The sequence below is a fragment of the Lynx canadensis genome, chromosome C1, assembly GCF_007474595.2.
Source record: "Lynx canadensis isolate LIC74 chromosome C1, mLynCan4.pri.v2, whole genome shotgun sequence".
Taxonomy (NCBI): domain Eukaryota; kingdom Metazoa; phylum Chordata; class Mammalia; order Carnivora; family Felidae; genus Lynx; species Lynx canadensis.
The window spans coordinates 219,722,234-219,742,931 of NC_044310.1; positions in this window are offsets into that span (position 1 = coordinate 219,722,234).

The following is a 20,698-nucleotide window of genomic DNA, read 5'->3' on the forward strand; positions in this document are numbered from 1 at the left end:
TGCTCCTCAAGACTGCGGCCATGCCTCGTGGCCCTGCCCACGGGGTCCCATCGCCCACGGAATCCACACAGCTGGGGGCACAGCATGTGGTCTGGCTGGTGGCGAGTGGCAGAGAGCAGGCCTTCCGTGATGGTTCCAGCCAACACACACCTGGTCTCCCCAAGTCTTTGCGCACCTGCCCGGACCCGGGACCGGCCTCCCGCACGGGCCATCTTTGCACAAACGGCTAGAACCGCTCCCGGTCTCCTGCGAATGCAGAGGACCCTCTGCCAAGTGGGCCCAGGCCAGCACTTCCGTCATCTGCACCCTGATCTACCCCATATATGTCCCCTGGGCTTTGGGCGCCACGTATGGGCATATGTGGACCCTCCTGGGGACACACGTTGTGCCTCGCTTTCTAAGTCACGTCTGAGCCTCAGGGTCTGGTCACGATCGGGGGTGGGGTCCTCAGGAGGATTAGCAGCCCCTGGCGGACGACAGCTCTGGGGGGGCTACAGGTTTTTCAAGCACGGGGGACTAACCCGCCAGATAGGGAGGAAGGACGCTTCTGCTGGCAAAGGAGACGCAGCTGAATGTAGGGGCTCAGGACCCCAGCTTCATCAGTCTCCCCACACGTCCCCGTCCAAGTGATAAGAGACGCATTCCTACCCAACAAACCCTGACCTTCACAAAAGATGGCCTAAGAGAGCAGAAGTTCAACTCTCCTTGTGAGTTTCAGACCCACCAGCTTAGACCTTGGGTTTTATTTTCAGAAATCTGGACTCCTCGCCTGCAAGACGTAATTCTTTTAGGGCAATTGTGTCAGGGTCCCCGAGACCACCCGGCTCGGTGATTCACTCGGGCCCCCCCAGACTCAGCACAGGCCGCGCTCCCGGCTGGGATTCACAACACAGAAATGGTAGGGCGCGCAGGAAGGGAGAAGTCGGGGGAGCAGGCCTGAGCTCCCGGGCGCCCTCCCTGTGCACTCACACGGGCCACCACCAGGTGCCTGTGAGAGACGCAGCGCCCGGGGTTTTAATCGGGGGCTGGGCACGGGGCCCCCCGGGCCTGGCGCGGATTCCGGGTGCCCGGGCAGAAGCGGGTGCTCAGCTCGAACCACGCCGCACAGACCGCACGGACGTCAGGGGGCAGCGAGGTCCTCTGATCCGTGAGTGCCAGCCGCGGGCCACCCGGCGGGCGGGCGGGCGTTCCGAGGAGAGCAGCGGGGCCTGCCGGTCAACCCTTTCTGCACAACACAGAAGCTTTGGGTTCCTTATCTGGCCCCTGAGCTGGGAATTTTGAGCTCCGAGCTCATAATTTGCTTTCCCCACATTCTCCGGCACACTTAGAAACCACCAACCAACCCCATAGCCCTCGCTTCCACTGCTAAGTGGCCTGTGGCCTTAGCCACAAAGCCCGGCTTTCTGTAGCCCGTTGGCTCCGGGGACGGCAGCGCCCTGTTCCGCTGCGAACGGCACTGCGGTCGGGCCAGAGAACCAATTCCCGATTCCATCCCGAACCCGATCCCCTGGGGATGAATCCCTCCGGGCTCCAGTATTCCACCCACGTGGCCCCTGGGCGTCCCGCGGGACGTGAGGTTTATTGCAGAGCCGGACCCGGGAGCACGGGGGCTGAGGAAGCCCCGACGCGTGGCCTGCGCGTCTGTGGGGGCCGGGGCCTCGGAGGTCTCGGAGGTGGGCGGCGGCCGTGCCGGGCCGGGCAGGGCGTGGAGGGCACAAGGACCTGCCGGCAGACCCGTCGCGCCTCGCCGCGCCAGAGGGTGATAGCTCTTTGTTCATCGCTGACCGCTCCCCGCCCGAAGATGACGCCCAGGGAGCCGTTCCCATGATGTCGGGAAAAAGGAAATAAACCGCCTGTACTTTATCTTTATAGCTATTTTCTTAATTAAAAAAACCCCAACCTGGAAAGCGTCTACAAGTGATGAGCGGTGATGGTATTGGGTGGGAGAGCCGTGGGGATACTAGTTTTGTTTTCTTTCTGGGCGTATGTATATCCCTTGGCTTAGCACTTACGTGGTGGGGACAAAACCTTACAGACCGCCGCCAATAGCTCCCTCTTACCGAGTCCTTCAAGCCACTCTCCTTTGCTGGCCTGTACACAGACCTTCCTGAGACCCACCTGGGGGACCCCACCTGGAGGGCCCCACCTAGAGAGTCCCAGCTGGAGAGTTCCACCTGGAGAATCTCAGCTGGAGGGCCCCACCTGGAGAATCCCACCTGGAGGACCCCACCTTGGAGGCCAACTCCTCTGGCCCTGGACAAGGGCCCCTTCTCCCCCTCACCCACCAGCTCTCCCACAGTGCCCCTTGCCGGGGGTCTGCACGGCCAGCCTTGCATCACTCTTGTTCTGCGGGATCCCTAGAGCAATGGTCCTCACACTGCACCCAGATCAGATGGTCCAGGGATCTGTTAAATCCAGGTTCCGATCTAGCAGGTTGAGGGGAGGGCCTGGGAATCTGCATTCCTAACAAGCTCCTGGGAGATGCCCACGCTACCAGCCCCTAGAGCACATTTAGGGTCTCGAGGCAGGTTCTCAAGCTGGGCAGGGTCAGAATCACCTGAAGGAGCTGCTCTCAGAACGATGTCGGGGACATGTTAGAGGGCAGAGGTCCTGGTGCCACCCCGCAGAGTTCTGCCCCAAGGGCTCGCGGCTGGGCCCGGGACTCTGCATGTCTGCCATGTTACCAAGGGTGCTGAGCAGGTTCAGGGCCAGGCTCCGAGAGCCACCGTCGGAAGCAGAGGTTTGAACCCTGACCGCACAGCAGACCACCCACGGAGCTGCTCAGCCGTGGGGATTTCAGCTCTGTCTCCACGGGCAGGATTTACTCTAACGGGTCCAGGTGGGGCCCAGCGTGCTGTTGCCTGGGGGTGGTCAGGCCCCCTGCTCCTCCGGCCCCTGCCCCTGTCCTGCACGGGACTCTCCCTGCAGATGCACGGGAGGCCTGCAAGGACCCCCCCCCCCCCCCCCCCCCCTGTAGCTCTGGTTGCATAACCGGGTCTTCGTGGACACGGGTCTGCCCCCAGGCTAACCCAGGGGAGGGCTGTGGTCTCTGCCAGACGAGCAGGAAGGGAGCAAGCCAGGTGGCTGGCCCGGGAGCCTTCTGTCCCCTGCTGCTTCGCCTGAATGACCCAGGTGCGTCCTCCCCAGCCGGCACAGCGACACTCCTGTCATGAGGTCTCGGGGCGCCCTCTGCCGTCTGACTCGGGAACACTAAGCGTGGCCTCTCGCTGAGGTCACTGGGAGCTGCAGACACCCAGGCTTCGGCCCCGGAGGACAAGGCCCAGCCCACCTCAGATCTCCTGGAAGGGTGGGCAGGACCCCAGGGCTCACAGCCCTTCCAGCCGTCCCCGCGCAAGCCCGAGCCTTGCTCCTTATTAAGTCCCAAAGACATAGGTCCTCCTACCCATGGGCTCCTTCTGGATGTGCCTCTCCTTGGACCCTTCCTGCAGCTGCCACCAGCTCAGCCCCCATCCACGGCCTCGGTTTGCTTCTGGAAACGTCCACACTGCTCCTCCCCTCCAGCCTGGGAACCTGAGCCCTGGCTGCAGGCCTGCTCCCAGGGTGCCTTCCGGCCAGCCGGCCGGCCTTCGGGCCCCTGCGCTGTGCCCCGCTGCTCCAGCACGGGGGGCCTCCGTCTCCGCCCTCCCCGAGCCCGGGAGCTTTGCCCCCTCTGGAGCCTCCGCCATCCCCAGCGCACAGTCACTCTGCCCCACGTCCTGCCCTCCTGCCTGGCCATGTGTTCGAGCCACTTTCCGAGCCACCGGCTGCTCGAGCGTTCCCGAGTGTCTCGGGCCTGGAACGCTCCTGTCGCCCCGTGGGTGGGGCTTGGTGACGTGCTGACGGGCTGAACACACGGCGGGGCGGTGCCCGGCCTGGGGCCCCCCGTGCGCGTTAGGGCCACATCCTGCAGGCCTCTTCTCACTCGGCTGTAACCTGGGCGTCTGGGCCAGCGCCTGGCTGTGTGTGCCGTTCTCCGGGTCCCCTTGGGAAGCACCAGCCCCTCTGCACCTGCAAGTGAGGGGGCGCTTCTCACACTCACCTGTTTTGTCCCCAGATTCACGGTTTCTGACTGTGCGTGTCGTTTTGAGAAAAGGATTTAATTAAATATCATAGAATCTAATGAACATGAAAAGAGTGTTGTGGATGAAAACAAAGTTGCTTTGGAAAGGCCCACTCGAGGTGGACGTTTCTGGAAACTACTGTCAAGTTAGATGTGGCCTGGACGATGCCGAGTTTGGGGCCAAAGTCCTCACATTCCCCGGGGACCTGCCTTCAGCGTCCCCCATCGGAGAAAACCAGACCCTAAAATCTTGGCTGGCGCATCCCCGCCGCGGGCACCAGGGGGCGCCATCCCCACGGGAATCCTCGCAGGCCAGAAGGCGCCGTGCCCAGAGGATTGACGGTCAAGACGGGTACCGTGTAGATTTGAAAGCTAAGATGTGTAAGGTCCATACGATTCTTCGTAAAACTCATCTTTGTCTTTAGCTGATTTGTGAGAACTTCTGATCGGGTCCCAGTTTGGTCCCCGAGAGGGCTTCTCCTGAGCCCGGGACACCTGGGCCTGGGGTGGCATTGAGGCCAGGCAGTGGGGACCCGTCAGGATTCTAGGGTGGACTCATAAAATACGGGAGGACTCGATGCTAACAAAGCACTCACTGATTATTTGAAATTCGAATCTAAACGGGAAACCTGTATTTTTATTTGCTAAATCTGGCAATCCCACGTGTGTGGCTCTGGGAGACGGGGCCCCAGTCCCAGAGGGGACACATGTCTTTTCCAAGATGCTTCCTCCTGGAGCTGTGGGGCTCTGGTCCTGACCCAGACGGGCAGGTGGGCTGCAAGCCTGCACTCCCCAGGTCAGCGAGGCTCCTGGTTCGGCACACCGAGCGTCTCCACAGCGGGAGAGAAGTCGAAGCAGCTGGAGCGGTGGGGTGCAGCCCGCTAGCCCACAGGGCAGGGTGGGGCCGGGACTCGGGGCAGAGAGGCACTGGCCTTAGATGTGCGCTGTCACAGGTGCCTGGAGGCCACGACATGCCCACTCCGGGTGCTTGGTTCCCCTAGACCCCCAAAGCTGCTAGCACCCCGGCCTTCCTTCTGGAAGTACTCCCTGAGAAGGCAGCCCGGGGCCCCAGCACCGCGGTGGTGTGAGAACTCCGCTGGAGGTCGTAGTCGTAGTCCTGGACAGATGGGAAGAGAGACCCAGAGGGAGAGGCCCCCAGTCCCCCAGGGACAATGTTCGGGGATGCAGAACGTGGGAACCCCCCATACGTCCTCCTCCTTTCAGGTGCTGAGGGCTTGCAAGGGTCGCACCCCAGCACCCTGAGACTGAATCAGTGCCAGCTCAGTGTGTGGGCGTGCACGAGCATGGGTGCCCGTGTGTGCTCCGTTGGGGGGTGGGGTCCCAGGGGGCCCGATGGAGGACTGGACGGGGCTGGGGACAGGCGGGAGAAGCCGGAACCCAGGCATGTTGCCCTGGCCACCCGGGGCTGCTCTGAGACCTCAGACCAGGAGAAGCGTTTATCCACTGCCTTCTGTCTCTGCTGCTGGGGGCCGGGCCCCTGGGGGTTAACTCCCCCTCTCCAGGCGGGGTGCCCGCTGGGTCCCTGCAGGCGTCCAGTGCTGGGTGAGGCCTGGGAGCTCTCCCTGCGGCTGACACTGCCTCTGTGGGGCAGGAGGAGTGGGGGGGGAGCTGCCCCAGGACCTTGTACTCCTCAGTCTTCCTGTCCCCTAAGGACACAGAGCCAGACCTGGGTCCACACTCGTGAGGAAGGCAGACCACAGCGCTCTGCGTGCCAGAAGGCGGTGAGCCTCGGTGGGCATTCGTTCCCCTTGTCGTGTGATACAACACGGAGACGCTGGCTCGGATGATCCCGTGTCTGGGGGTGTTCTCCCCACCGAGGACCCCGCTTCACTTGCTAAGGGCCTGGTGCCCCCACAGCAAATGTCTCCGAGTGGATGCTCTATGCCGGCCCTTCACGGACCACCCACTGACCTCCTCGCTCCTGGTGAGTCCAGAGCTGTTCCTACCTTCTCCGTTGTATTGGGGAGGGGACTGAGGCTTTCCAAATTGAGGGACCTGCTGGAGACAACAGCAAAGGGTAGAGGCCCGGGGGCGGCCCCGGGGGAGGGCCCGACTCCCTCCTTCCCTGGGCCATCGTACACCCTGAGTCGGTGTGCACGCCCGTCCCTCTTGCAGAGTCTTGCTCAGAAGGCCCGGCCTGCCCCAGCTCCGGCATTGCTGACATGCTCCCAGGCCCGGGGCTTGCAGGGCCTGACGCCTCCAGTGGGCTGCCCAGAGAGCACGCTCTGGCCCGTCCCGGGGGGCACAGGCCCCTGGGTGTGCTGCAGGCCCCCTGCCCTGGCTTGGGGTCCGCCCCGGCCGAGGGACTCCTCCAGGATGGCTGCCACAGCGGGACAGCAGCTGACTGGCTGTGGCTCGAGTTTAAATTTGTCCAGCTATGGGTCTGGGTCTGTCTGACCGGGGGCTTCGAGAGCCAGGTGGGCACACAGGGCCTCCACCCAGACACGGGCACGGGCAGGGGGCAGAAGTCTGGTGGGCGGATCCTGGGAGAGAATGCCACAGTGGTGTTCTTCTGACGCCAGCCCTTCCGACCAGAGTCTGGTTCCGCGAGCAGGGAGTAAGCGCAGGGAGAAGAGAGCGCCTGGCACGAGTGAGCGGGTTACTTCCGGGCACTCCTCCGTATGGGCGTCCCTGATGCCCACGTGATTCTGAAAGGCTCACTAGAGAATCCACTCAATGTCAACCCAGGGACAACCCACTTCCTCGAAACCCACACCCCCTCACGTCCCAGAAGTACAGCAGGAAAGGGCTGAGGGGGGAGAGGAATCTGTTCTTGGCCAGTGGGAGTGTGTCCCAACTCTTCTAGGCCTGGTGTGTGATGGGGGCTTGGGGACAGTGGGGACGGTGGGAAACTGGGGCAGTGGGAGACAGTGGACGATAGACACTGTGGGGACAGTGGGGTGCCACGGGGACGCTGGGTGTCGGGAGCAGGCCGGGCGGTTGTCCAGGGGCCAGGCCAGGAGGAGGGCAGTGAGGTCTGACCACAGGCCGCCAAGGTGACGGCGGCACCACAGAGATCTGCACACAGATTTCCGAGAGCTGGCCCTTCCGTGGGGCTCGCGCAGGTGCAGTGAGGGGAGCGCGCGGGTCTCTGACGCCCAGCTGGCTCGCCTCCGCCTGCACCAGCCTGGCCCCGCCCGAGGGAAGGGCAGGACGCGCCTAGTGCCCCAGGCTCCCCCGGTGCACCTCTGCTTCTGATCGAGGAAGCACACCGAGGGGACGGACCCTTCTTTCCTTGGGTGGGTCTGTGCTTCTGCACCCGGAGAGGATTCGGGGTCTCCTGGCCTCTCACCCTCTGGCGCCCCGGCCTCCCCGCCCAGGGAAAGGAGCAGCTGGCAGGTGCGGTCCAGGAGGCAGCACGTGAGGCTGGGGGAGAGGGGCTTGCACGGGGCATGCCGGGCTCCCGGCAGCCCGGGATCCAGGACCTCAGAGGGCGGAGGGAGTCCTGTGTCACCCGGGCCCGCCGTGAGCCTCGAGGGGCCCTCACACACTGATCCTGCTTCATAAACAAGAAACGGAGGCCAGGAGGGTGAGAAGCCCCACGGGATGGTTGCTCTGTCCTGAGCCTCCCTCTCCCCTGCTGCTCCGGGAGGTGAGGGCAGTTCGAACCCAAGCTCCTCAAACCCAGCTCTCTGGACGCCCCTCTGCCGCAGGGAGACAGCTATCTGCTTCTTCCCGGCCCTTCTCCAGTCGGGGGTCTTGGGCTGGGCCGGTTCCCCGTGGGATCTGAGGCCAGCTCCTGGGGTGCAAGGGGCAAGCAAGGAGCGGCGGGTTCTGCTGGCCGCCGCTGCCCAGCGCTGCACCCCCTGAAAGCCTCACCTGCCTCTGAGAAGAGCCAAGGGATCCTGGGTGTTGGGACCCGGCCGAAGGCGCAGCCACGCACGCACGGACCCCGCCACCCCCCGGCCAGGTCCTTCCCAGCCTAGGGGCAGGGCACCGGGCGCTGGCTCCAGATCACAGCTGTGCTAAGGGGAGAGCATCTCGGCTTGTTAACCGGGAGGCCCGGGGCAAGTTACTCGGTGCCCTTGGGCCCGAGCGTCCTCGTGTGTAAAGTGGAGACTCGGGCGCTGATGTCACGGGGCTGTGAAGGGGACCGAAGGGGCAGGACCTGGCGTGTGGGAAGCTCTCAACAGATGCTAGCTTCACTGCCCTCTGAGCTGCTGTGTCTACCTCCCCATCCTCGTCCTGAGGGACACATTTTGAGAAACGGACCAAGTGATGAAATAACGTCTAGGGAAGCCCTGGCATCTGGCGTTAGCTGCTGGTGATGTCAACAGGATTAAAGGCGTGAGCCCCGATTTAGTGGGACAGGGGGAGAAAGCCTTAAAACACGAATATTATCAGGGCCGGGTAAGATATGGTGCCCATGAAACAAAGAGGGAGTCACAACAAAAGTAGCATTCGGAAGACAAGGACTGTTACCGGCAATTCAAAACATAATCATCTAAATTTTAAAAATCAACAGGAAGGCGGGAGGATAGAGCAGAGAAAGCCTCTCCTAAATTAAAATAAAAAGACGAAAACATGGAAAGTGACCGGAAATGCAGGAACGTTAGCAGGTCAGTTCGGGAGATCTGGTGTGGACGGCACAACACTAAGACGAGAAAAAGTTCCAGTCTGGAAGAGGGTGTCCAGAACGACAGGGTTCCCTCCTTCTCCTGTCCAGGGAGAAGACCCAGACAGACCCACGAGAAAGCACCACTTGGGAAATGTCAGGACACTGGAGACAAAAAGCCTACAAGTTTCCAAACTGCAAGGGCAAACCGTATAAAAGGAAAGAGAATTGCAGCGGCCTCTGATCTCTCTATGGCCACGCTGGAGGCTGGGAGACACGGCGGGGTGCCCCCGGCACCTGCAGGGGAACCAGGACCTGGTGCCTAAACACTCTAGCGGCCAACCACCGGGAGATTATGTGGACAGCGCAGACCTATAAGGATGGAAATGTGTTCTCTTTCTTGGCAAGCTGCTGGGCCTGGGTTTTGGGGCACAGTGTGCAGGGAAACTACGCATATGCGAAAATAAGTTGCGTCACCCCGGGGAGCAGTGAAGGGAAGCCCCAAGAGCAATGGAGGTGCTGACGAGGGTGCTGACGAGGGTGCTGATGGGGGTGCTGCGGGTCTGGGCAACCAGCACTCCAGAGGAGATGTCGGGAGGAAGGGAAATGGAAACTACACATGATCTGATACATTTGAGCATTTGGACAAGTATTGAGCATTAAAAACTCTGAGCATTTGGATTGTCGATGGGTATATGGAAAAAAACAACACTTTTGAATATAAATGAACAGGGGTGCCTGGGTGGCTCAGTTGGTTAAGGTTCGATTTCGGCTCAGGTCACGATCTGACGGTTCCTGAGGTCAAGCCCCCGTCGGGCTCTGTGCCAAGAGCTGGAGCCTGGAGCCTGCTTAGGATTCTGTGTCTCCCCCTCTCTCTCTCTTTCTGCCCCTCCCTCAACTTAACTCTCTCTCTCTCTTTCTCAAAAATAAACATTACAAAATAAATTTAAAATAATAGTAATACATAAATACATTTTAAAAAGCAAGGCAATAACCAACTCTGGGAGAAAAAAAAGGATGGAAAATGAGAAAACATGGTAGTATCCTCAGAAGGTGCTATTCAGCTCAGAAGAACATTTCCTTTACATAGTCATAATCCTGTGAGGCCTGAGTATCGATTTCACCTAAACTTGGATGTGGCTGTGTTGGGAGGAAGGGGAAGGGGAAATCGGGTGGAACAGCAAGACTCAACAGATAAGGTCTAAATGTATGCGGGGGGTGTATGAGTTCCTTCTCCCAGTGTAGGGAGTCACCCCAAAGTGTCTGGGCCCAAAACAACAGAACCCCAACCGAAAGGCGTTTATCGTCCCCCAGTTTCCGTGGGTTAGGAATCCAGGCCCAGGACAGCAGGGTCTTCTGACGTGGGGTCCCTCACAAGGTATCAGCTGGGGCTGCGGTCATCTGAGGGTCTAACTGGGGAAGGGGCCGCCTCACTCACAGTGCCGTTGCCAGGATTCCAATCCCTAACAGCCTCTCAGCGGGAGGCCTCTCTCCGCTGCTTATCACGGGGCCCGTCCTTCGGGTGGCTCCCACTGAAGCTGCTGCACTCCCTCAAGGGGAAGATTCTGACTCCAGAAAGGGCACAAGGGAAGATGAGGAAACGGAAGTCTTTCCGCAACCTAGTCTCAGAGACGGCCTCCCGCCGCACTCGCCGTACTTGCTGACTGGAATCCAACTAGCTTCCTCCCACACTCAGGGGCAGGCACACCAAGGGTCAGGACTCACTGGGGGCCGTTTCAGCGGCTGCCCACAACAAGGGTCTCCAGAGAAACAGAATCTACAGGATGTGTCCGGAGAGAGAAAGGGAGAGAGATTTAAGGGACGGGTTAACGTGATCGTGAGGGCTTGCAAGTCTGAAATCCGCGGGGCAGGCGGGCGAGCCAGGGAAGAGTTGCAGCTTCCGCGTCCGCTTGAGTCCAAAGGCCATAAGGAGGCAGGGTCCCCTCTTCCTCAGTCTTTCCTCTTCCGTCCTTCAACTGATTGGACAAGGCCCACCCACATTATCGCCGGCCATCTGCATTCATTTAAAAATTCCCTTCACGGTGACCTCGAGACTGGTGTTTGAGCAAACACCTGGGTGCCGTGGGCTCGCCCAGGTGACACACGGAGTTAATCATCACAAAGTATAAACCTATTCTTTGGAGATATGTAGGCGAAGGCCAGAGGTACAGCTGATAGAGGTGAACACGATTGCTTCTGAGAGATAAAGCTGGGAGATGGGGAGGGACAGGCTGGCGGCCTTTCTCTGCAGGGGTGGGGCGTGTGGCATGAGGCCGCCAGCCAGTTATTCCTTGGGCTGAGTGAGGGCAGTGTGATGCTAAGGTCTCTCTGTGAATCCTGTCCCCTCGAGGTCCTCACGGGGAGCTGGGCGATGACAGTCTGCAGAGTATGCCCTCTACGGGACGCCTGCCTGCAGGCGGAAGGACTGGGGGTGGGTCCTGGGCCACCTTAGACCATGGGCTGGGGACTGCTGTGCAGGAGTGGCTGCCCGGCTCGGTCTGGCTGCCACCAGCACGTGCACAACGGCCACCCTTGGGGGTGGGTGGGTGTTGGGCGCCCACAGGCAGGGCAGCGTGTAGCTGGTGGAGGCAGATGTCACCTACAAGTTGTCTGCAAGGGTGGGTTTGCCGCTGCAGGAGAATTGGAGCACAGGCTGGCCACCGCGGATGAGGACGGGGCAGCAGAGGGGGTCCCGTTCGGGGAGGAGTTGGGAGAGACCAGCCAAGGCCAAGGGCCAACTCCATGCTCCCTGAGACGGGACCAGGGGGCAGTGACCACCAGCCGGGTCCTGCCGGCAACTGGGGCGGCCAACGGCACTTCCCCTTGTGGTTGGGGAGGGGGCCCTGCCAGCAACAGACCCCAGGGGATGGCGGAATCTCCCCCCACCCCCCACCCGCCACCAAACACTGGCAGGTGGCTGTCTTTGTGAGGCTTTGAGGCCAGGCACGGGACTCCAGGACCCGCCATGTTGAGGCTCCTAATTGCAGGAGAGGGACCCAGGCTGGGCCAGCTTCTCTGCGGCCTGAAATAGATCCATTGTTCACCCCTATTCATTGCCACATAAAAGCCGGATTTATGGGAACCGGGGCTCAGTGTGTTTCTCAGCCTGGCTGAGGCGTCTGGGCAGCATGGCCCCATCCCGCCACCATCGGGGGTTCCTCAGGCTCTCTTGTCTTTGAGGGGCTCTGCTGGGTGCTGGGCACCAGCCATCCTGCTCCCCCTGGCCAGCCGCCCACCTGGCCTCCTCCCTCTGACTTTCTGGCTCCTTCTTCCCTGATGTCGGTGGAAACAGGTTGATAAAGGAGCAGGTTGCCTGTTTCCCTTCTAGCTGGTTGTCCTAGATTCGTTGACTCATCCAAGAAGCAGGTATTGTGAGCCCGGGGGGACGTGGGGAGCCGGGGGCTCTGGCTGGGCAGGAGCCCAGCTGGGCCGGGAACGGCACCTCGGAATTAAAGGGCTGGAAATGCCTTTGAAACGCACGCTAAATTGGTCTCCTTGGACGGCTGGGAGGCAGCCCGAGGACCTTGAAGCGAGACCCAGCCTCCTGCTTTGCTCCCAGGGAGAGGCCCGCCTCTCACTCCGTAAGCAGGCCAAATATGGGCACACGTTGCAAACAAAGAAATATCTTTAAAGTGGAAGAAAAAGAAAAAAAATGATACCCCACCCCCTACCCTCCATTTCCTTTCTCCGAGTACATGCTCGGGGCTGCTGGCCTGGTGTGGACAGATGCCCCCCTTTCCCCATCCCCTCCCTGTCCCCCAGGCCGCCCCCATCCCCTCCCTGCCCCCCAGCCCGCCCCCTTCCCCTCCCTGCCCCCCAGCCCGCCCCCATCCCCTCCCTGCCCCCCAGGCCTCCCCCGTCCCCTCCCTGTCCCCCTAGGCCGCCCCCGTCCCCTCCCTGCCCCCCCAGGCCTCCCCCGTCCCCTCCCTGCCCCCAGGCCGCCCCCATCCTCTCCCTGCCCCCCCCAGGCCGTCCCCGTCCCCTCCCTGCCCCCCAGGCCACCCCCATCCCCCTGTCCCCCAGGCCGCCCCCGTCCCCTCTCTGCCCCCCAGGCCTCCCCCGTCCCCTCCCTGTCCCCCAGGCCGCCCCCATCCCCTCCCTGCCCCCCCCAGGCTGCCCCCGTCCCTCCCTGTCCCCCCAGGCCGCCCCCGTCCCCTCCCTGCCCCCCAGGCCACCCCCATCCCCCCTGACCCCCAGGCTGCCCCCGTCCCCTCTCTGCCCCCCAGGCCGCCCCCGTCCCCTCCCTGCCCCCCCAGGCCGCCCCCGTCCCTCCCTGTCCCCCCAGGCCGTCTCCGTCCCCTCCCTGCCCCCCAGGCCGCCCCCATCCCTCCCTGTCCCCCAGGCCGTCCCTGTCCCCTCTCTGCCCCCCAGGCCTCCCCCGTCCCCTCCCTGACCCCCCCAGGCCGCCCCCATCCCCTCCCTGTCCCCCCAGGCCGTCCCCGTCCCCTCCCTGCCCCCCCAGGCCACCCCATCCCCCTTGACCCCCAGGCTGCCCCCGTCCCCTCTCTGCCCCCCAGGCCTCCCCCGTCCCCTCCCTGTCCCCCAGGCCGCCCCCATCCCTCCCTGTCCCCCCAGGCCGTCCCCGTCCCCTCCCTGCCCCCCCAGGCCACCCCCATTTCCCCTGACCCCCAGGCTGCCCCCGTCCCCTCTCTGCCCCCCAGGCCGCCCCCGTCCCCTCCCTGTCCCCCAGGCCACCTCCATCCCCTCCCTGCCCCCCCCAGGCCGCCCCCGTCCCTCCCTGTCCCCCCAGGCCACCTCCATCCCCTCCCTGCCCCCCCCAGGCCGTCCCCGTCCCCTCCCTGCCCCCCCAGGCCACCCCCATCCCCCCTGACCCCCAGGCTGCCCCCGTCCCCTCTCTGCCCCCCAGGCCGCCCCCGTCCCCTCCTTGCCCCCCCCAGGCCGCCCCCATCCCTCCCTGTCCCCCCAGGCCGTCCCCGTCCCCTCCCTGCCCCCCAGGCCGCCCCCTTCCCCTCCCTGCCCCCCAGGCCGTCCCCGTCCCCTCCCTGCCCCCCAGGCCGCCCCCGTCCCCTCCCTGCTCCCCAGGCCGCCCCTTTCCCTCTCTGTCCCCCCAGGCCGCCCTCGTCCCTCCCTGTCCCCCCAGGCCGCCCCCGCCCCTCCCTGTCCCCCCAGGCCGCCCCCATCCCCTCCCTGTCCCCCCAGGCCGTCCTCGTCCCCTCCCTGCCCCCCAGGCCGCCCCCAACCCCTCTCTGCCCCCGCCAGGCCGCCCCCTTCCCCTCCCTGCCCCCCCAGGCCGCCCCCATCCCCTCTCTGCCCCCCAGGCCGCCCCCATCCCCTCCCTGGCCCCCCCAGGCCGCCCCTATCCCCTCTCTGTCCCTCCAGGCCATCCCCGTCCCCTCCCTGCCCCCCAGGCCATCCCCGTCCCCTCCCTGCCCCCCCAGGCTGCCCCCGTCCCCTCCCTGGCCCCCCAGGCCGTCCCCGTCCCCTCCCTGCCCCCCAGGCCGCCCTCATCCCCTGACTGCCCCCAGGCCGCCCCAATCCCCTCCCTGCCCCCCAGGCCGTCCCCATCACCCCTGCCCCCCCAGGTGCAGGTGCCACCAGGGTGCCGTCCCTCCTGCTCCAGAATCAGACTCAGACCACACACATCCACCCCTGACTGTGTCTTCGCAGCGAACGATACGTTTTGGACACCTGCCAGGTCCCGGTGTGTTAGAGTCTCTTACGTTTCCTAATGGCTGATGACACTGTGGCGTGGAGCTTCTGGGCCACGGCACGGCGGACGTGGGGTGCGTGACTCTCCGTGGCGCGGCCCTGCTGTGTGTGGAGGCGTGGTTAGCAGCACCCCCGGCCTCCGTCCGTCCCCTAGACCCCGGTCAAACAACCCGAAATGTCTCCAGACCTTATCGCGCGTCCCCAGGAGCAAACTCCCAGGAACCCGGCCTCTCGCTCTGTGGTTCGCCCAAAGCCGCGTTCACTCAGCAACCGTGTTGATGAAGAGCCAGGCCATTTGAGGGCCCCACGCGGCGTCCCAGTAAACATCTTGAAGTGCGTCTTACATGCGTGGCTTTACTTTATCCGATCGGCCTCCCAGTCGGATTCCCTACAGACAGCCTGCATCCGGGCAGCTGGGACGCGAGGGCGCGTGAGCCTGTCCAGAGCTCTGCTCATGTGCTCACGTGGGTCTGTAAATTTTCCCAAAAACAAAACACAAACCAGACGGCGATATTTTACCAACAAGGAGTTAAGCCCATGTCCTTGCTCTGCTGCCCACGTGCGTGTGGTGGGCCAGTCATGAGCACCTGGGGACTGTGGAGGGGATCGTCCACGAGGGTCTTGTGGGACACGTTTAGGAGGCCTGCGATCACTCCCGGGCAGAGAAACTTCTCCATCGTTGCTGTCTTCGGAACCGTCCTCGGAATAGCCCTGTCACCGCCTTGCTGGTTCACGGTGGGGGACGGTGGGGGTGGGGGGGAGGCAAGAGGTCTCGTCACATCTCGAAGGCGCCCCCCAGCGCCTGGTACCCAAAGTGTGAGCGGGGAGAGGAGGCCAGGCAAGGCGGGACTTGCAGAAAGGCAGAAGCCGCTCCCGAGAATCGAGAATCGTTTAAGTGACGGATGCCCTTCTCCCTGACGCTCTGGCAAAACACGAACCGCGGGGGGTCCCCGTTTCTCGTGCCACGGGGGCCCCCATTCATCTCCTGTGCCAACCTGCCTGGGCCAGAGGGCACCCCAGGAACTGGCAAACGTTATTTCTGGGTGTGTCTGTGATGGTGAATCTGTGAACTCTTACATGGTCTGCCCCTTCCGCATTTAAGGACCCTCGTGAGGACATGGGCCCCACGCGGACACCCCAAGGCAAGGTCCCTGCTCGTGAGCTGAAACTTAACCCCACCTGCCATGTGGGTTCTGGGGGTCAGACACGGTTGGGGCTGTGATCCTGCCCCCCGAAGGCCCAGTTCTGCCCAGCAGCCGCTACCCCGCGCATGAAGCAGATTCAGACACAGAAAGAGGTTCCGTGTCTGCTGTCTCAGGGACATCGGGGACACGTCTGGAGGGGAGGATGCCCAGGGAGAGGGACACGGCGCTGGCTCTGGCTGGAGTGGGAGTGCCTGGCCACCCCTGCACCTTCCCTCCCGGGTTGCTGCCTCCGCGCCTCTCCCTGCCTGGCTGGTGGCTGGGCCCCCAGGAGGGGCCTGTTGTACCAACACAGAGCCCTTCACGTGCCCCAGGGGTGCTCGGGGCCCGCCAGGCAGCCTTCGCGTCCTCGGAGGGTCTTTCACGAAAGTGTCTCCCCAGCGCCTGACACGCCCCCACCCCCTCCCGCCAGCCTGCAGGTGCGCCCGCCTGGGTCTGTGGCCCTCACTGCGGGCAGACGGACGGACGGAGGCCAAGCCGCCGCTCCTGAGCTCTGAGCTCTGAGGCAGGTGGCCGTGCTGGCGTCCCAGGGCCTCCGTGGGGCCCAGAGGGAGGTGCTGAGGTTGTCCCGGTCCTCAGTGGTGGGGGAACCTGGAGGAGGGCCAAGGCCTTGGCCGGGAAGGTGCTGGGTCAGCTCAGCTGGGTCCTGGGGTTGGGGGAGGACCCGTGCCAGCCCAGAAGGAGGGGGAGGGAGGACGGGCAGTGCAGGGCCAGCTCAGGGAGAATCCTGGGGGAGCAACAGTGGTGGGGGGAGCGGGGGCACAGACCCGGGAGACAGTGGGGGGTGGGGACGGCTGGGCTCAGACGGGAGGTGGTGAGTGTTGTTTCAGGACGGGGTCCACGTCAGGAGCGGCTGTGATGAGGGCTCTGGGTTGGGGGCTGGAGGGCAGGGCCGGGTGTGCGTGATGCCCCCGCCTCTGGATACTTTAGGCAGGTGCAGGTGGTGGGGGCCCCAGGGGCTTCTCCACCAGTCAGTCCTGATCCCAGACGCCGCTGCCTGGAGGAGGAGACCCTGCGTCTTCGGTGAAGTGCAAGCCCATCCACCGCACACACAGCAAGCGTGCGAGGCCTCCCTGCGCAGCTCTCCCTGGGACCCTCACTGCCTCTCGTCTTTCCCCGACACGTGCCCCCTTCCGTGGGAGGCTTTGTGGCTCTGTGACCTTCTGAGAATTGACCTTCAGAGAACTCGTGGCTGACGGCCTCATTCTTGAAGCCTGAGCCTGGCCTGCCTTCTGGAGAGGGGCCTGGGGTAGGGCGTCCGTGGCTAGAGGCCCCCCGTGCCCAGGCCATCCCAGGGATTCTGCGCTGATGTGAGTCACAGACGGTGGCCACGGGATCCAGGCCGGGGGGAGGGAGAGAGGCCTGCCGAGGGCAACCGTCTCCCCGGAGGCCTCTGCAGGAGCAAAGGACCAAGCACTGAGCGGGAAGACAGCACCTCGTTGTTAGGAGTTGAGCCGCGTCCCCCCAGAAAGATACGGCAAAGCCCACCGCCCCCGGTGCTCGAGCTCTGGGACTTGTTCGGGAGTAGGGCTGCAGCAGACGTGATGAGACAAGGGCAGATGAGGTCCTGCGGGAGAAGGGTGGCCCTGATTTCAAGCCGAGGGACGTCTGGAGCCAGCGGAAGCTGGAAGAGGCAGGAGGGACCCTCCCCTAGGTCCCCTGGAAGAAGCTGGTCTTGCCCACACCTTGATTTGGGGCTTCTGACCTCAGAGCTGGGGGAGAGGTCACTGCTGCCGCTTCCGGCCCCCCCGTTTCCGGTGCCGCATTATGGCGGCCCCAGGACACTTCCTTTCCCCCGTGTGCTCGCGTGTAAGGGGACTCTGGCCTCTGGGACCGCTGCAGCCCCCGGGTCGGCCTGGGCTTCCCCAGCGCAATCTGCCCCCTGGGATGACGCAGCCACGCTGCGCGGTCTGCCAGGAAGCCTGCGCTTCCCCCCACGGTCAACCCCGGCTTGCTCCTCCGGGAAGCCCTCCTGGCTGTCCCCGCCCGATCGCAGCCACTTAGCAGCAACATAAGCAGCGCCGGACCAGGGCTTCTTGAGTGAGACAGGAAACGCGGGGTCCCCACCAACACAAATCAATGAGCTCACGGCAAGTCTGAAGAGGGACGGGATACGTACGCTGTTTCCAAGAATCTTCCACAAAATGTGCGTTCATTGCATGGGACACGTCAGAGTTACCTAGTAACACAACAACACGGTCACTCTACAGTTTGGAAGCGTGCTGGACAGCACTCAGTCATGCGGCAGAAGGGAGCACCTTCCGTGGTGGAGAAGCTGAAGCCACGCGCCGGCCGGCGGATCCCCCCCCCCCCCCGGGAGCTGTCTGCCGCGCTGGGCACCGGGACCCAGCGTCCTGGAGGGAATGTCAGAGGAGCCCACGCGGAGGGGTGGCTGTGCAGGGACTGGCCTACGGGCCTGGCAAGTGTCAGGGTCGGCAAAGCCAAGAAGAGGAGAGGTTCCTTCAGGCGGAAGGAGACCCGGGGGACGAGACAACTGAAAGTGACGTGTGCTTCTGAGGGGCCTTTGGCTGGAGGGACCCTTCAGGGACAACAGCAAACTGAATCGTGGAAATCTGGGTGGCGGCAATGTGCCACCATCAGTGCCCTGACCGGGGTGGCTCCCGCGGCAGGACCCACGGGCACCAGGCAGCCGGCGGGCAAGGGGAGGGGGTGTGTGGGGGCACCTGCAGACAGGCCGACACGCAAGTCGGGGTCGGAGGCACCCAGGGTGGGGAGGAAACACCCGTTTTCTCTAAAGCTACAGAAAAAGTGATCCGGGAGCCCGGCCCGCAAGCCGGGGGCCGGGCTCCCGGGCTGCTGTGTCCCAACTGCGCCGTCAGAGGCAGGCCGGGCCCTCCGGGGGTCTTAGCCGCCCGGGGCTGACCCCTCCCTGCTCCACCGTTCGGGCGCCTTCTGCCGCAGCCTCTGTACTGGGCTTCGGTTCAGAAGCTCAGCCCTTACAGCCCCAGGCAGCCCCGGGGCAGAACCGGCCCAAGGGAACCGTGTCTGAGCGGTCCTGAGCGCCCACAGGTGCTGCGGTCCCGTGGTGGGAGGTGCCCACGAATCCACGAGGCAGGGGGTCCGCGGGAGGGATGGGCCCGTGTCAACGGCCCCGGGGCCTCGCGGTGCCTGTCGCTTCAGGCGGCCGTGACTGTGGAAGGGAGATCGGTGATGCCCCGGGTTCCGTGCTTTTAAAAGCAGTGCCACCAAGCTCAATAATTTCCCGTTTTTCCCAGTTCATGACTTTGAGCTCAAAACCGCACCAGCCAGCAAGGACGGCCAGCGGAGGCTGGGACACACGACCGCTCCCCCAGCTCCCGGGGCAGCGCCTCTGATGGGGTCTGGGCCGGGACGTGTGGCTCCGGGGTCCTGAGCGTCCCCAGCACAGTCAGGGTGCAGCGGAAGCCGATCCGGGTGGGATCGGCAGAGGGCAGCTGGCAGGGCAGTGTCGCGCCGGACCGCTCGTGGTCCGGGCGTGGGCTCCTGTCTAAACACGTGGCCCACGTCAGGGCCGGGGCCGGCTTCCTCCGCGTGTCCGCGGTGAGACCTCAGACAGGCTGTCTGACCCCCCTGAGGCCGTCGTACCTGCAGCCGGGTGGGGGTGCCTGGATCACGTGCGCCCCTTAGAACGTGTGCAGTCCTGGCAGGAGAAACTGGGCACGGCTTAGGACCTGCCGTTGAAAGACACAGCCTCCCGAAGGAACCTGGGGACAAAGGATGTTTTCTGGAGGAGCCCAGGGGTCCTGATGGTCCCCAGGACCTACAAGAGGACTGTCGGCCAGACCTCATGGGGACCGGAAGGTTAGCAGGCGATGCCACCCCGGCCTCCCCGCCCCTCCCCCCGGACCCGCGGCCTCCATCCGTCTGTGCCCGCTCTCTCTCCTCCCTGACGCCTGCTGCCCCCACCCCAAGCTTCGTCTCTGCCCTCCGGCCACCGGGTTTGGGCATGGCCGTAACCAGCCCTGGTACTGGTGACTTCACGTGACCTCCCGGCTCCAGGTCACTTCGTGTCCTGGAGACACCCTGGTGCTCCCCCGGGTCACGATCCAGCCCAGCCTCAGCCGGCTGTGGCCACAGCCTGTGCTCTCCTGGGGTCTCGGGAGCCCCATCACCTGTCCGGCCTCGTGGCCTGGAAACGCGGAGCGCCGTCTGGGGGTCAAGGAAGCGCCAGCCTCGGGGGCCCTCGGCCCGGACCCTCTCCCTGCCTCCAGGGCTGACTGTCGCGGAGGCGCCTCCCACACGCAGTTTTTCAACACTGAGACCCGTCCTGCCGGGTGCGGGCTGGTCACGTGACTGTGACAAGCGGTCACAAGGAGGACACGCGGGATGTGGATCTCGCAGCTGGCGCCGGAAGGGCGACCGCGCATCCCGGCCTCCCGAGGGCTCCCGTGCGCGCCGGCCGTCCACGCCGTCCCTTCCCCGTGGCCAGGATGGAAAGTCCACCCTCGTCACAGTCAGGCTTTGCTCCCGCAGACGAGCCCGTGGGCTCAGGCGGGTGGCCAGGCCGTGTCAGCAGAAACGTCTGCTGGGGAGCCGTGTGCCTCTTCCCGGCTCGGGACAGAAACGCCGGGACTTGACAGAGAATTTCTGAAGACGCAGAACTCTTCGCTTCCTTCAGTCTCGAGCGGCGAGTGGTGCAAATGCGATTATAGGCTTGTTTATTAAATCGAGATTGAATTTGCTGTTTTATGCGGTCCACGCTGCTGAGTCAAGTGAGAATCTGATTTTCGGGGCCGACGTAGACGGTTGTTCGTGTCACGAAGTTAACCGTGGAGAAGGTGAATCACGTATTTTCTCCCGTATTTTCAGTCATCTAGGTTTGGTTGAGAGATTAAGGACCGAACTCCGATCGGGTGACCTTTTGGCTGCCGCCCAGCTGCTTGGTGGCGGTTCCTTGAGTTACGCGACGTCAGATCAAATGCTGGCGCTCCCTTTGGGTTGTTGACAGGAACCCGGGCTCCCCGTTGATAGTGCGCGAAATAAGAAGCCCATTTTTTTTTTTTAATGTTTTTATTTATTTTTGAGACAGAGAGAGACAGAGTATGAGCAGGGGAGGGGCAGAGAGAGAGGGAGACATAGAATCTGAAGCAGGTTCCAGGCTCTGAGCTGTCAGCACAGAGCCCGACATGGGGCTCGAACTCACGGACCGCGAGATCGTGACCTGGCTGAAGTCGGACGCTTAACCGACTG